At 40.9% G+C, this 16,935-nt stretch overlaps 1 protein-coding gene across 7 annotated transcripts in view; it reads right to left on the reverse strand.

Annotated features, from left to right (window-relative positions):
• GAP43 (growth associated protein 43) overlaps positions 1–16,935 on the reverse strand; it is a 99,581-nt gene that overhangs the window by 59,205 nt on the left and 23,441 nt on the right. For 3 of the 7 annotated variants that reach the window (XR_009213119.1, XR_009213121.1, XR_009213120.1), the window contains exon 1: positions 4,034–4,587. The exons of 2 other annotated variants lie outside the window; for them this stretch is intronic. The gene's annotated coding sequence lies outside the window, so the exon portion shown is untranslated. Of the gene's footprint in view, positions 1–4,033; positions 4,588–16,935 lie in introns of those variants that run through there. 2 more of the 7 variants (XR_009213122.1, XM_058437474.1) reach the window with 2 other exon arrangements.

The raw sequence follows: 16,935 nt of genomic DNA on the forward strand, positions 1-16,935 counted from the left end.
TTGGAGCCATCAAAGAAAGAAAATTCCCTTTTATTTAGTTTGGAAACCAGGCAAGCAAATTTTACAACTCTTGAATTAATTCCTATGAACCCGCATTCAGGGATTAATAATAATCTAATCTTTGAATGAAAGAATTTGACTAAATTGGGTAAAAATAGGGAGATATTGTCTAATTCTGCAGTCTTGAGATCTATGAAAATAACTTTCTACTTGACATATACGCCACTATGAGACGTGCCACAGCCCTCTCATAAGTGACATCACATGGCCCAAAAGGATGTACAGAGCACCAAATTAGCGAAACTCCAACAATAGGGAGCTTTACAGATGTGTTGCTGCATGCAAAGTCCTGGAGACTCTCCTGAGTTCAAGAGGTGATGTCACCACTCTTACCAGGATTCTGATTTACTTATCAGAAACCAAGGATTCCCCATATTACGGTATCAGCTCTGAATTATACCCAAGACTAGGAATAAATGATTCCCAGAAAAATCCAGTAGCCAACTCTCCCTGTGGTTTGCAATTTGACAGTTACTAGGTAGAAAATTCCCGAATTTCTCCCCAAGCCAAATTTGCAATTCAAAGTCATATCAAAACTCAGTAAGCTGAACAAACCAAAGTTACCTGATACCTCTGCAGCCTCTGGTAAATGAGTATGCATCTGTGTGACTATGCCATGATATGGAAGATATGGAAGCACCCAAGAAACATACAACAGAAGGTTTAAAGCACTGCAGAGAATCAAGGCAATAACAGAGGTAGCTGGTGGCGATAGTGCAGTGGGTATGCAGGGAGGACCTAGACGAAGATTCTTTTACCAAATGTCAGAAATTCTACCTAGAAATATTACTCTCATATTTTAAGGTTTAAAACTGACAATAAAAGCTAACACTATAACATTCAATCTAAGAAGCTCTCTTCCTTAGTCTGTCTTCCACTCTGTGCAACATATTTTATCAGAGTAAGCTAAAATAGAATTGTAGTTTCACTACAATATGCCCTTTCCCTTCCCCCAAACCCCCACCAAAAACAAACTTTAGACATTCCCATTGCTTATCAAGCTAAGAAAATACGAATTGCTTTGGCATTTGAGAAATTCATGAAATGGTCCCTATCTTCCCACTTCTCTTGTGAGCACGCCCTGTGGTTTGCAATTTGACAGCTCCCAGGTAAAAAAAAAAAAAAAAAAAAAAGCCCTAGTTTCTCCCCAAGCCAAACTTGCAATTCAAAGTCATATCGCCGGGCGCGGTGGCTCACGCCTGTAATCTCAGCACTTTGGGAGGCTGAGGTGGGTGGATCACGAGGTCAGGAGATCGAGACCATCCTGGCTAACAGGGTGAAACCCCATCTCTACTAAAAATACAAAAAATTAGCCGGGCTTGGTGGCGTGTACCTGTAGTCCCAGCTAGTCGGGAGGCTGAGACAGGAGAATGGCATGAACCCAGGAGGCAGAGCTTGCAGTGAACAGAGATCGCGCCACTGCACTCCAGCCTGGGTGACAGAGCAAGATTCCTCTCAAAAAAAACAAAAACAAACAAACAAAAACAAAGTCATATCAAAGCCCAGTGGGCTTGACAAACCGAAGCCAAGTCAAACCACCCTTTGGGTGACACTGAAGTTTGCCTGCCTTAGAAGAACCTCTGCCCAGTTATATCTTAGCGGCTTGCTCAACTCAGATGCTGCACAAAGGCACTTAGAGCTAAATCTAGGCGTCACATGCAGAAGTGCAGGATAGAAGAGAGTGGTGAAAAAAAGCACAAAAATCTTGCTGGGTTCCAGTGGAAGGGCCGGACCAGTGAGCTAGCAGCATGCCAGCTGCACTCCCAGCTGCAAGGGAGTGCAATGAGCTGCAGCTGGGAGGACACTTGTGGAAGGAAAAAGAGTTTTTTTTTTAACAATCTGAGTTGAGTAAATTGCTTATGTGTGAAAGAAACGTTTTGTGGAACCAAGTTAAATGGTGCTAAGTCACTAGACAAAGGATCACACCCTCCAGCTCAAGATACCTGTCTCTAGGGACTATTTCTAACAATCTCAGATCTGGATGAAGACAAGGCAGTGAAAGGTATCCAGATCAGCTAAGGGAGCACAGTGACCTGGCAACAGAAACAAAAAGGGCTTCTTAAATCCCCAGGGCTGTTCCCTCAGCAAGAAGGAAAGGCAAGGAGGAAAGATGCTGTCTACAGCCTAGCCGTTGCACATGTGGACCAGCAACATCTGCACCACTAAGGGCAGTTTGGGCTGACAATGCAGACTGTCGCCTCGCCCAGGCCCACTGAACCAATATCTCCATTTTAACAAATCTTTTGCACATTCAATGATGAAATATACTGGCCCACAACACTCAGACTAAACACACCCATTCTAAGAAATCTACAGTTCTTTTTGAATATCTCTTTAAATGAAAAGTTTCAGACAGTTTCAGAGGTGCCTCTATTATTAAATTCAGAGAAATAATTAGCAGCAAGAAATAATTAGCAGCAAGGAGGCCAAGCCTGACATAGCCCAACCTGACTCCAACTTTATGAAAGTCTCTTCACTTCTCTGGACCTGTTTCTTTGTCTGTACATTAAGGGAGTTGACTAGGAGATTTAAGGCAAACATTCAAAGTGTTAAGTTTGAATTGTGTGCAAATGTATATATGTTCTGTTTCCCTATTTCTCTAGAAAAGAAACATCTAAGAAGTTATCTGTGATCTTATTCTAGTATCTGGAATGGACAGTGTCTCCCCCACACTGTGGCCTGTTTTGTCACCTACCTTCTAAAATTTTACACATATATGTGAAATTACAGTTCCCTATTTCCCTAGAAAAGAAACATCCCTATTTCTCTAGAAAAGAATCATCTAAGAAGTTATCTGTGATCTTATTCTAGTATCTGGAATGGACAGTGCCTCCCCCACACTGTGGCCTGTATTGTCACTTACCTTCTAAAATTTTACATATATATTTGAAATTACATATATATAAGTAATCATAAGTATATAATTACTGGAAATTTTGGAATGTGTATACAACATGAGGATCTCCAAACTGAGAGAGCACCAAACTTCTCCGCTGGCCAGCCTCCCATGTGGCAAGACCCTTGACTCTGCACAGTTGAGGATGACTTGACCTGCATGCTTCTATGAACTGTTAAATAAACCACCTCAACAGGAAAGCAGACACCATCCTTTAGGCATCTAATTCCTACCCTCTCAGAATGCAGTAACAAACCCTTCATGATTCAGCAAAAAGCTAAACATTCCCCCAAAGCCTCTGCGATGAAAAAGTGAAAGATTCTAAAGAAATGCCTTCCTTCACAAGTTTTAAAGCCAAGTTTTTAGCAGTGTTGAAAATCTGAATAGAACTCACTGTCCTAGTTGCGGGGGAGGGGGCTGCTAAAAATAAATAAATAAGATGCGAATCACTGTTATCCTCTACCACAGTTGGCTTCAACCTATTTAAAAAGAAAAAGAGGTCAGAAAACAGAGAGGGAAGGTTCTAACCCTCATGAGCTTCCTACACTCATCACTGGCAGATGCAGTATTGTCTCTCTACAGCTCGTCTACCCTCGTTGGTCTCTTCAGTCATCAGCTTTTAGGGATGGAGACCCATTCTGACCCTAAGAAGCTTGCTGCCTGACACCTTGCCCCTCTTCCCTTTTCTCTCTCTCTAATATTTTATTTTAATTTTGGCTCCCCTTTCATGTGGACCTGAAGCCACTTACAGCCTGTGACAAAGCCCATCACATCGTAGTGTTCAGTGTTCATTCACATTATTGAATGAATGAACAAATGCATGCTGGTGCCATGTGTTTCCAAGCGAAGAGGAAATCTCACACCAAGTCTAAATTTGGCCACGTCTACAATCATCTCACTTCTTTCCACCTGCTTCATTTACCTTCCCCCACCCCGAAAAAGAAACTTGTGTGCAATTGTCTATAGAACCTGCATTTCATAGTGAGCAATGGAAAGCTCAAATGAAAAAGCCTAGAAAACTTTTTAAAAATAGTAATAATCATGAAGGGCCATTGTTTTCCAAATGGAGTCTCTGACCTTGACTCCTTAGCTGTTTTTTTCTTTCCTGTGCTGTCTTCTAAAGACAGAGCATTGCTGTTTAGTTTCCAAAGGTCCGCTTTTGCTGACAAAGAAACCTTCCTGCCGGCCGCTCTTCCACTCCCCTGGCCCTGTTAGAGAAAGAGGCGCAAACAGCCCGAGGAATGCTAAAGTGCTTTTTGCCGCCTCCAAGCAAGGAAAAACTGGGCGGGACGAGAAGGTTACTCCCAATTGACCCAGCTTTCTCTCCTCTTCCCCACCCGCTGCTTAACCTTGGCTGACCCAGGGCTGCTCAGTCCCCGGAAGCAGGCTGCGGTTGCTGCTGCGGGTGGGAGCTGAAGGCGAGCGGGCCAAGAAGGGCGAAAGAGAGAGCCCGGCGCCTCGCCCCTGGGTGCCTTCCTCCCGCGGAGAGACCTGGGGCCCTGGGCTGACGCTTTTGTTCTCCAAGCCCCTGAAAGAAGCAATTATCTCCCAAACAAGAGATTGTGGAGATTTGTTAAAATGAAAGCGAACTCCCGGGTGTTCGGGGAGCAAGAGGCCTCCCCGGAGGTCTGCGGAGTTGGAGGAGGGGCCCCGCGGACCGCGAGCGCCGTGTCGCTGCCTCTGGGGGGTTCTCCGGGCAACAGGCGGAGGCCGCGCCACGCCCTGCGGTCCCCAGGGTCTCAGCGGCCGAGGCCACGCCCGCAGCACGGCCGCGAGCCCGCGCGGTGGGGGCGCAGAGAGCTGGTGACTGACGGCAGCCGGGGGGAAACAAAGAGATGAGATCACACTGCAGAGCCGCCGAGGGAACGCCTAAAGAAGGCAGAAAATGAGACGCGAAGAGGGCCTCATGGAGTCAGAACGCAGAAGGTGGGGTAGGAAGGCCAAGGCAGAGAAACGAAGCCCTGACTTAGAGAAGGGAAACCAGGCAGTTTGTAAGCCCAAGAGTAAGAAGCATAGTGGGGAGAAGGAAGACAAGAACCAGCCCTACTTAGGAAAAAAAACAAAAAGTTTGCTTCAACCCTCTCCTCTGCTGCCCTTCACGTTGTTCTCTAAACTCCCATGATTTGTGTCGGTTCTTTACATCGTATTTTGTTTTGTTTGAGTCTGGGGTCTAAGGATGGGCTTCAGAGTATCCCTGAAGTAGTGCAGTATATTTGGTTTATATGATTATTTCAGTGTTGAATGTTCATAGCTTTTTTATGTGTCGAAGGTATGTAATACCCCAAAGAAGGTTTTGTGGAAAAGAAAAAACAAATGGAAAACACCTAACATGGAAATGTTACCAGGGATGAGGAATTTAGTAATACCTTGTCTCTTTGGTTAATCAGATTAATACCAGTCATCTAATCAAAATAAACATTTTTGGCTGGGTACGGTGGCTCACGTCTGTAATCCCAGAACTTTGGGAGGCGGAGGTGGGGAGGACTGCTTGAGCTCAGGAGTTCGAGACTAGCCTGGACAACATAAGGCAATTGTGTCTACAAAATATATTATTTCATATATTATTAATATATGTTATATATTTCATATATTAATAATATATGAAATAATATATTTTGTATATGTATGTATATAATGTGTATATATATTTGTATATTATATATAATGTGTATATATATTTGTATATTATATATAATGTATATATATTATGTATATATGTATATCTTATGTGTGTGTGTGTGTATGTGTGTGTGTGTGTATATATATATATATATATATATATATATATATATAAAAGCCAGGCGTGGTGGTGCACACCTGTGGTCCCACCTACTCAGGAGGCTGAGGTTGGAGGATCCCTTGAACCCAGGAGGTCAAGGCTGCAGTGAGCCATGATGATGCCACTGCACTCCACCCTGGGCGACAGAGTGGAGACCCTGTCTCAAAAAACAAACAAGTAAAGATAAACATTTTGAAGGCAGGAGGCCAAAGGCAAGTACGTTTTTATTTAAGGGAATACTGAAGATTGGATTATGGAAGACCAAGGGGTAGGGAAGAGAAGCCTGCCAGGCGCTGCCCTGAGGTATGGGCTGGATGGTAGAGAAAAAGAACTCCTGAGCCTTTCTTTTGGTTTTGCCTGGGGCTCCTTGAGGCAAGTCACCAAAGGAGCAAGGCCACATCTCATTACATAAGATTGTTAACTAGAAAAGACTAATTTGTTCTGGGGCCATACTTGTACCTGATAGCTTCTCACCCAACTGTAAGTTGATTGAGGGCAGTGACCTTATCTGGTTTGTCATTTTAACAGCAGCTCCTAACATAGTCCGTGGGACTTAGGTACTGAAAAAATATTTGCGAAAGAAATTAATGAATTAACAAGTGAAAGATAGTCTTCTCCCCATCTCCCCATAAACTGATCAATACCCAAGAGACCCTGGATCAGTTTCACCATCTGGTGGTAACTATGGGTGGTTGACAAAATCTCACCCAGTGTTCCTTTCTTTGGCCTGGGGGTGAACACACACCCAAGCAGTCTTTCTCCTTAGACCTAAGCAACTTACCTCTCCTACACTTCCACTTTAGCTCATCACTTGCTCACATAAGCCACTCATTTCCTCTTTTATTCTCTTTTTATCTGTTTTCTCTTTGCGCTTTCCCCACGTGGTGTTTCTTCCAACCTTTGCCCATCATAAAAAATCATTTTATCCATCCCTCTTTTCATTTATCTTGAGACTCTCATTATGACAGAAAAGTAGCTAATACAAAAGAGTTTTGCTATAATTTTCATTCTCAGTACTGTTGGAGGTGGGCTACCATAATACTTGCAGACTAGAAAAGGGAAATTATATTTATACACAAATATATGTGTATATAGTTTTTTATATATTTGCATTTTAAATGAAATTATATATGAGGAAATGGTTCTATTACACTCCGAAGCCCAGTAACATTATTTTCTTCTATGTTTCCATTGCAAACATAAAGAATTTCAGTTACATTTTGGATCAATCTGAGTTTTACAGACAGGTCTGGAAATTTTAGGTTATTTCTGTGGGGAAAGCGTTTTCTGTTTCAAGTTTAACAATTTCTTTTTGAAATACAATCCGTTTTTTACTAGGAAATTGCTTGCTTTTCTAAGAAACTTCTCTAAAGGGCTGTTCCACTGATACTCACACTTTTACTTTCTGAGAACGATAGATAACATTTCTATTATTACAAAATCAAAGTTTAAGTAGATTACATAATTTTCTCCCAACCAAATTTCAGATTAGCAGAAAAAGTCCTCTTTTACCTAGATCAGAGGTTCCTCACCCTCAGTGTATGTATTTACACCAAAGAGGCTTGTTTAAATCCGATTCATAGGTTCAGCTTTCAGAGATGCTGATTGAGGGAGCCTAGTATAAAGAGCCCAAACGGCATTTTAGTAAATGTGCTAGTGGGCTGCATCTGTGGTCCTTAGACCTGAACCACAGTCCTGTTTGGAAACAGCTTCCTTGATTTTATATTAAACAATTAAGAATTTTCTATTTCTACCCTATTACCTCTTTACTTTCAAGTCAAGTGGATACCCAGCAGCCGCTATCCCACAAAAATGACCAAGAATCACTATTCTAAATTCCAGCATGCATAGACCCACTGAACATAAGACACAAGGCCTAGAAGAGACCATCACACCATGTCATTTCATAGCCATTGAAACCGAGACCAAGAGAGTGAGTCAGCAGAGCCCCAGATAGAGCTGGGGCTACCCTCATCACCTCCTGTGTTTTTGTTTATGTCCCCAGGGCACAGAGTATGAGAAGGCTGAATTTTGGACAAAGTAGATAACTGAATTAGATCATTAGTGTCAAAGGCATGCTTTGGCCTAAGGCATGTGGCAGGTCTCAATTTATTATCCTTCCATCCCAGGCCTGAAAAATCCAGATTAACAGACTAGACCGTTCCTGTTGTATTTCAGTCATTCTGACATGCTTTGATCCTCCTGGGTAGTTCGTGTGGAATTATACAAGCATAGCTTGAAAAAAAATAGTTTATACTTTTCTGTCCCAGAAGCAAAATGCCCCAGTTTTGCATAATGTCATTGAATATTATAGTATTCAGTGTAAATGCAAATTAACTTTCAGTGTTTTGTCACATTTACTAAGTTATGAAATACATATTGGTCTTATGCAAAGTTTTGGTACCTATGAAGGTACTGATAGTCCCAGTTCAGGAGAAATCTCATCCTTCAGGCAGACACTAGATCCCTGTATATAATATTCTGCACATACTATTTGACATGATTTAAGAGAATTATGCAGAGAGAAGATAGTGAAGCTTATAGTGATATGCATATTTATAATAACAGACCTGTTCAATAGCTATTCTAATACAATAAGCTGAACTTAGTGTTGTGTTTTAATTTTTAGGGATAATACTGATTACCATGTAGTCACATAAATATATATCCTGGGGAAAAGCAAGTATCTACAACAAAATAAATTCATTAGGAGAAAGGATTTCATCTAATTCTTGTGTCCAAGGTAACATTGGCTTTTTAAATAAGGAACCATTGACTCTAGTTTCAGGAACCCTGATCCCTGCCAGACCCTTCAGCAATGAGTTTAGAAATATTCTGGTGCTCACAGATCGAAAATTTGACCACCTTGATGCAACCCGGCCTCACTAAAGTTTAGTCTATACCTAAGTTACACAGATCTCAGAGGTGTGTGGGGCATGCGAAGTTTCCTATTCCTACCCTCTACTCAATACATATTTCTTGCCTGGAAAACTTTATAATCAAATATTTGTTACTACTTTCTTTAGATGTGGAGATTTGCCCAGTATCACTAGAAATTTTTAAATATACCAAACCATCTGAATCATTTCCTAGGTGTCTCTGGACTTCCCTGCTAGATGCCCCCCCGTGAATTTCCATATTCTTTAAATGTCACCTCACTCAGTAATAGACACTAATGAGACCTCTGCACAGAATGTTACAGCTGCACTGTACTGTGTACATTTCTGGAAAATGGACTTGGTATTATTTTCCCCCAAGAAACCACCAATTTACACATCTGTTCTTTGCAGCAGTGGATATAATTATCATGATGCTGTTTATAGGAACATGACCCTCTGAAGGGGCACTGGCTAAATATCTGTAAACAGGGATAAACATACTGTGTTTCTTTCTCAAGCAATTTGAGTAATTTTTGCTGGAGGGGAAAAAAAGCCATCTTTTGTCCAGCCAACGTTTGGCAGGATTCGTCTTTCTGAAAGTGTGACTGTGTGTGATTCGTTATGCCCCAGGAAGGCAGATTTACTGAAGCACTCTTTTGACTCAGGAACATAGTGTTCAATTAAAACAGAGCTTTAAAAAAAAGACTGCTAAGAGAGGTGAGCTGAAGTAGCATTGGGTCTGCTCATCTTTTCCTCAGATCTTCCTGGGATGAGCTGGGGTCTTCAGTAAGGACCATTTGTATTTTCTAAGTATCTTTCTCCAGAGAAGAACTTTTCAGATAAACTCTCCTCCTTTGCTGTTTCATCTACTGGAAGAATGGACAAGTATGTGACTTGCTTAAGTTTATATTGAAATTGAGTAGAATAAGTCAATATTTGAATCACTTGGTACTTCATTCTGAGCACCAGGCAATTCTGTTTTATATATATTGTGGCCAACTGATAAATTAAAGTGAAAACAGTTGAAATATGGATGTATTTTTTACACCATAGCAGAAAACTTCAAATCTGTGAGAGTCAATTGAGTTGAATTTTTCAGCCTTAAAAAAGGCAGAATCATCCAATCACAGAAGGAATGTGTAAATGCCTATAGACAGTGGATTTGGTGTTGGGGGAGTGGAAAGGGGAGATGTGGAGACCAATATATTTCCTCTCTACTCTTGATCCATGTATTGTAGAAAATGTTCATTAGGGCTAATTTTTTTTTTTTAATTTCAGATGTGAAGTATCTGAAAAGTGATACATGAATCTATCTTTCATAAGGAAATTTATTAAACATGAACAAGGCAAAATGTTATTTTTAATATAATAGCAATATCTACATTTGGATGGAATTACTCAAATTCTAGGGCCAGTGCAGAGTGGGGACTTCAGAAATAAGGCCCAGAGGCAAGATTAGAAAACCTAACATACAACCAGGATTAAGAAGCAGGTGGCATGTCTCTAAACAAGGGATTTGAACTAGATGGTCAAGTCTTTTTCAACTCATTAATTCTAAGAATCTGTAAACTTAGTCTTGGGAGAAATAAAAGTTTCAGGAGGCGCAGGTTACCCTTGGTGAAATAGTGGTATTTCACCCCACCACACAAAGTGGGGGCAGACACCATTCTTCAAAAACTTTTTCTAGTCTCCTTTGACATTGGAAAAATTACCTTTTTATTTATTGTATTTTATTTTTAAGACAGAGTCTCACTCTGTCGCCCAGGCTGGAGTGCAGTGGCAAGATCTCCACTCACCACAACCTCCGCCTCCTAGGTTCAAGTGATTCTTGTGCTTCAGCCTCCCAAGTAGCCGGGATTACAGGCACGCACCACCACACCCGGCTAATTTTTTTTGTAATTTTAGTAGAGACAGGGTTTCACCATGTTGGCAAAGCTGGTCTTGAACTCCTGACTTCAAGTTATCTGTCCCCCTCAGCCTCCCAAAGTGCTGGGATTACAGGTATGAGCCACCGTGCCTAGCCCAGTACCTCATATTTTGGGCAAAAAAGACAAAAATTTATATGCCCTGTTGTCAGTATTCTGCCAGATGAGGTATGGAAACCCAGTCTTGAAGTTTTAGCTCTGCCTGCCCTCTCATTTGAGTGTCTGCTTAGTCTAACCTAACTAGATCCTTCAACTTGCCTCATAATTTCTTTGGCTGGTAACTTCCTCTTTCAAAAGTTCTGAATAGCAGAACACATTCAGTTGCAGAGGTATATAAAATTGTACAGAATCCACTGTTAATAAGTTACAGAAATTCTCCTGTCAGTACATTTAGTAGCTACTATTTTGTCTCAAGATGGTGGTCTGAACCAAAATTACACTTCATATCTATTCATTTTCATCAAAATCTGTCAACCCTTTCAAAAATTACCACAGTGAGAAGTATATGCAAAATATTAGGAACTTAGCTGAAACGTCTTAATAAAAATCATTTATTGAACACTGCACAGGAGGCTGGGTGCAGAGGCTCATGACTGTAACCCAGTGCTTTGTGAGGCTGGGGTGGGAGGATCCTACTTGAATTTAGGAGTTTGAGACTAGCCTGGGCAAGAGCGAGAACCCATCTCTACAAAAAAGTTTTTAAAAATTAGCTGGGCATGGTGGCACATGTCTGTAGTCTCAGTCACTTGGGAAGCTGAAGTGGGAGAATTGCTTGATCCCAGAAGTTGAGGGTGCAGTGAGTTATGATGGTGCCACCACTGCACTTAAGCCTGGACAACAGAGCAAGACTCAACAGAGCAAGACTCTGTCACCAAAAAAAAAAAAAAAAAAAAAAAAAAGTGCTGGTTAAGAACCATCTACAGAGATGTAGAAAATACAATTCTTTCCCTCAACATAATTACTGTGTAAATATGGTAACAACAAATGAAATAATTAAATAAATAATACAAAAGATAATATCTTCAGAATGAAATGAGCCGTACAGTTTATTTGTGGAGAATTCAAAGGGAAAGATGGATTTTGGGGAAAGGTGATGGACTCAGTTTCAATGGTAAAGGTTTGGAAGGAACTAGACACCTAGTAAGCAACTAGAAGCATCTTAGTACAGGAAATATACACTTGAGTGTCTTTTATGAGAAGGTGATAGTTGAAGCTATGAAGGTGGGAGAAAATTCTAATGAAGAGAATTAAAAATAAAAGATCAGAAAAACTAAGATCGTGTTTTTGTATCACCTCTATCTAGAAGACAGAGGAGAAAGTAAAACCAGCCTAGAGGAGGGGAGTCACAATTGAAGAGGGCCAGAACAGGGGCCAAGAGTAGAGAGGATCCTAAGAAGGGGTGTTCCGCAGAGGCAATGCGAAAATGTTAAGTGAAGGCTGAGAAAGGTCTTTGCAAATGCAAATTACAAGGCCACCAGGGACCTCAGGGTAAGCAATTTTAGAACAGTGGGGGAGGGAGGGAAGAACAGATTACATGTGTTTAAGAAAAGCATGGGCCAGATAAAAATGGAGGAAATTACTATATTCTTTTGAGGTGTTTATCAGAAAAAGGAAATGGAGAAACCACAGCCTTCTGTTTCTGTGTTGGTAAATAAAATGGAATGCAGCAAGAGAAAAGAAAAATATAGAAATGTACATATGAACTGAGTTTAAGATAGATTTTTCTCTTGATGCCAAGGTTAGGCATCAAATGAGGGTTCAAAGTTGACTCCCTCTCATCCTAGATAACTGGTAGTAAAATTTATCTTGCCAAATGAACAAAAAAATTCATGCAACAAATTAAAAACAAATGATATATTTTTGAAACACTAACTTAACTTTTCAAACAACAGGTCTTTCGTATGTGCAATGAGTGTGCATGCATGTGTGTGTGAGAGAGAAAGAGGGAGACTTGACTTCATTTAGCAAGAAATTCATAATGTTGCAGAACCCCGCCTCCAATGACCATGCTTCATTTACTGAGGGCCTCCTGGCATATGGGTTCCAAATAATAAAATGTTTCTCAGTGTGACAGAATTGGATTTTACTTTCTTTATTATTATTATTATTTTTTTTTCCAGACAGGGTCTCTCCCAGAGTGGAGTGCAATGGTCCAATCACAGCTCACTGTGGCCTCCATCTCCTGGGTTTAAACAATCCTCCCACCTCAGCCTCCCAAGTAGCTGGGACTACAGAAGCATGCCACAATGCCCAGTTAATTTTTTGATTTTTTTTTTGTAAAGACAAGGTCTTGCTATTGAGGATGCTATGGAACTCCTGGGCTCAAAAAAATCCTCCCACCTTGGCCTCCCAAAGTGCTGAGATTACAGGCATGAGCCACCATGCCTGGCCAGATTTTACTTTCTTCCACACACTTTTTCCTTCCCCTTTAATTTTTAGAAGGAGTAAGACTAGAGTAAGAAAAGACTAGAGTTAGAAAAGACTAGAGTAAGAAAAGACTAGAGTATGATTTTAAAATACTAGAGAATGATTTTAAAAATCATAGTTATATATCAAAGTTATGCTACTAGAGATGGTTAGATTAGCAAGAAAGCGCCTGTGGATCTTCCACATGTGCACATTCTAGTGCTGAGTCTTTAGGGTAGAGCTCAGTGCAATGCACAGAACCATAAAGATCTAATGTCCCACCTCAAGTCAAGGATGGAAGTGGGATTGGGGAGAAGGAGGAACAGAGGAACAGGAAATGGTATGGGAGGGAAAGAAAAAAGAAAGGGGGCTCACAGAGAGAAGGGGATCCCAGATGACTACCCGAAATAAACTCTTAATGGACTGAAAGGTAATTCAGTAGAAAAAATACATGGTTTACATTCTTCTGAAACTTCATGTGTGCACATAATCAGTACTGAGGTTTTCTTTTCGGTTGTAGATACACTATAATGCCCTCGCTGATATTTTGGACCTCACCAAGAGCTTATGCCAGTGTATGCTGGGATGAGTTGCACTCTACCATAGAAATACACCCAGTGAAGGAAGCCCTGTGAGGGATGTGAAGAGAAAAATAACTACCGGATGAGAGACAACGTAGCTTCCTGCTAGGTTCCTAAATTAGTCAGTGTTTTCAAGATGGCTCCACCTCCAACAAGGCACTCACTCCTGCACGTTTGCAAGCATCATAATTATCTGAGGACCTTGTAAATGAAGTGTCTCCTCCAGAGATCATTTTAAAAACCTTCTCCAGGCGACACTAAGTCAGGTGATCCGTAGAACACTTGGGAACATGCTGTCTAATTCATTCCTGTCAGTTAGTAAACTCCCTTGAAGGTTTTTGCTTTCCCATTTTTACTCTGAACAGCCAACCAAAGTTCTTCACTGAGGGAAAAAAGAGGGGAGGGTTTCCAGATTTTCTTTTCCTTTCGTTTTCTTTCCTTTTTTTTTTTTTTTTTAGAGACAGGGTCTCACTATATTGCTCAGACTGTTCTTGAACTCCTGGCCTCAAGCAGTTCTGCTTCACCCTACTGAGTAGCTGGGATTAAAGGTGGGAGTCATCACATGCAGCATCAAAAGTCAGGATTTTGACAGGATCCCCTGAATATAAACCATCCCATTTCAATACATTTCTTGTCCTCCTTTTTCCTTTCTGTTTCAAAGCTGTATCATTTCTCTATAAGATCTCTGCTGAGATCTAAACATTTGAACTTATCCCTTCTTTACTGTTACATTGATTTCTTCTGTTACCCTTTCAGGCTTCCCTTCTCTATTATTCCCTCTACTTTATTTTTTTTTTTTAATTATACTTTAAGTTTTAGGATACATGTGCACAATGTGCAGGTTTGTTACATATGTATACATGTGCCATGTTGGTGCACTGCACCCATCAACTCGTCATTTAGCATTAGGTATATCTCCTCATGACATCCCTCCCCCCTCCCCCCATTCCCTCTACTTTAAAACAGGTTTCTCCCTACCTTGAAAAATAGCACCTTTTTATTACAGTCTCATTTCTCTTTCTCCATTCGACACTGTTATGGTTTGAATGTTTGTGTCGTTTCAAAATTCAAGTTGAAACTTAATCCCTAATGCAATAGTATTAAGAGGTGGGGCCTTTCAGAGGTGATTAGGTCAAGAGGTCTCAGCAAGTGTCCTCATAAAAAGGCTTGAGAAAGTGAATTTATTCCTTGTTGCCCTTCTGCCATGTGAGGATGCAACAGTAAAGCACCATCTTGGAGACAGAGACCAGGCCTTTACTAGACACCAAACCTGCCGGTGCCTGGATCAGCGTACAGAGCTGTGAGAAATAAATTTCTATTACTAATAACCAATCTGTGATTTTTTTTTTTGTAGCAGCAGGAATTGACTGAGAGAAATACCGAATTTCTAGATTTGTGGTCTATGCCAGTTATCTGTATTTCTTCCACTTCAATCCTCTTCTAAGCCTTTAAACTCTGGCTTTCATCCTCACTACTCTACTAAACTACCCACCCGGAGATTATCAATGGTCTCTTTATTCCTATATTCAATGGTCTATTCTCCATTCTCATCCTTCTTAATCACTCTGATTTAATAGTACTCACCATTTATTTTAGAGCTTTCTTTTTGTTAGCTTCCCTGATCCCATATGCTTTTGCTAACTGCTCTTTCTTTTTCTCTTAATGAAGTATCTTTTGCCATTGAAGGGTGAGTAAGCCCTTCCCTCAGCTTTTTTCTTTCTAACCCTTCCTCAACTAATGCCATGAAGATGAATAAGCTCTCAATCAGCCTTTGAGTCATTTGCCCCCTGTACCCTCTGCCTCCACTTCTGGACCTTCAATTAGTCATTTCATTCTGGATGTTTTCCTCATGCTGGCCATGCTGGAAATAAAAATCATTGTCTTCCTCACCAAATCAGTTCTTCCTTTTATCAGTTCTGCCAATAGCCCATCCATTCCAGTAAATCTAAGCTAGAAATCTTATAATCATATTTATTTCTCCACCCATCATAGGGCAAGTTAGGGGGACTCTCCTTGCTTATAGGGTGCAGTGGGTTTGAAATAGGACAATAGAGTTCAATGCTGAAGATGGTGTCCAAAGCTAGAGAACAGAGCAGGAGAAAGAGCCCAGTGGACAGAGGAGTCCCAGTCTCGAGGCGAGGACAGCATATCAGATAAGGTCTACCTGAAGGAGTCAGAAGCAGAAAAGAAGGTTGAGGTATACAGCCAGCAGTCCAAGAATTAGGGAAATAAAAATGGAATGCAAGGAGATCTGCAAAAGGGCCCAGAGTATTGCGTAAAAGAAGGACTACTTCCATGACGAGCCTTGTCACACTGTCATACAGCCTAGACTACAAAACAACTGGTTAGCCAAATTGAAAGGGTCATGGACCACATGTATTGGCAGAGACTTTTCTTCATGTGTCATAGGCACTGAAAATGACCCATTTTTCTTCAAAAGGTCTGCAATTCATTTTACATTTAAATTTCAGTTATGAACACTCTAGTCCATGGTTTTATTTTCTCTTCTGTATACATGTTTCAAGTGATAACCTCTTAACTTGCTTCCTGCCTCCAGTCTTCCATGCAATCCTGCATGCACAGGTGCCATAAATGCTTTTTACCTCACTTTGCTCCCCTAGCCAAAAGCTGCTAATGGCACAAAGTTCTTGCCCTATCAGGCCGTTTTGTTGTTGTTGTTGTTGTTGTTGTTGTTGTTGTTGTTGTTTTTGGGCTATGGTTTATCTTACAGGCTCATTTTCCCTCCCCTCTAATTCTTACCATCAAGCACTCTCCATTGTTTTTTAGGATGGTCCCCTCAAGGCTCCATGACTATGCCCCATGTTATCCCACTTCTCTGGAATGCCTTCTACTCTCCCTTCATACTGGGCACTCTCCTAGTTTTTTGCCTCTTTAAAGCTTTCAGTTTCCCCTGCCTCCTCCTGTGAGTCCTGAACTCTTATAGTACTTGTATATTTTAATTACAAACTGCCTTGTTTTGTTATTTTTATGAGTGTTATTCCTTAATTTGTACATATTTCTTAAATATCAACCTTCGTTCTTCTCTGTTTTAGTTCCCACTGCTATTAAAAAACAAAACAAACATAAACTGGGTAACAGTAGTTAACGATAGAAATTTATTTCTCACCATTCCAGAGGATGGGAAGTCCAAGATGAAAGTGCTGGCAGATTTGGTGTCTAGTGAGGGCCTGTCTTCTGTGTAATAGACCAAGCCTTCTCATGTTCTCACATGGCAGAAGGGTCAAAGAAGCCCTATGGGGTCTCTTTAAAAGGGCACTAATCCCATTCATGAGGGCTTCACTCTCATGACCTAATCACCTTCCAAAGGTCCGACCTCCTAACACTATCACACTGAGGATGAGGATTTCAACAGAGGAAATGTGAGGGGAACTAACATTCAAATCATAGC

Source organism: Hylobates moloch, unplaced genomic scaffold, assembly GCF_009828535.3.
Source record: "Hylobates moloch isolate HMO894 unplaced genomic scaffold, HMol_V3 SCAFFOLD_4, whole genome shotgun sequence".
Classification (NCBI taxonomy): domain Eukaryota; kingdom Metazoa; phylum Chordata; class Mammalia; order Primates; family Hylobatidae; genus Hylobates; species Hylobates moloch.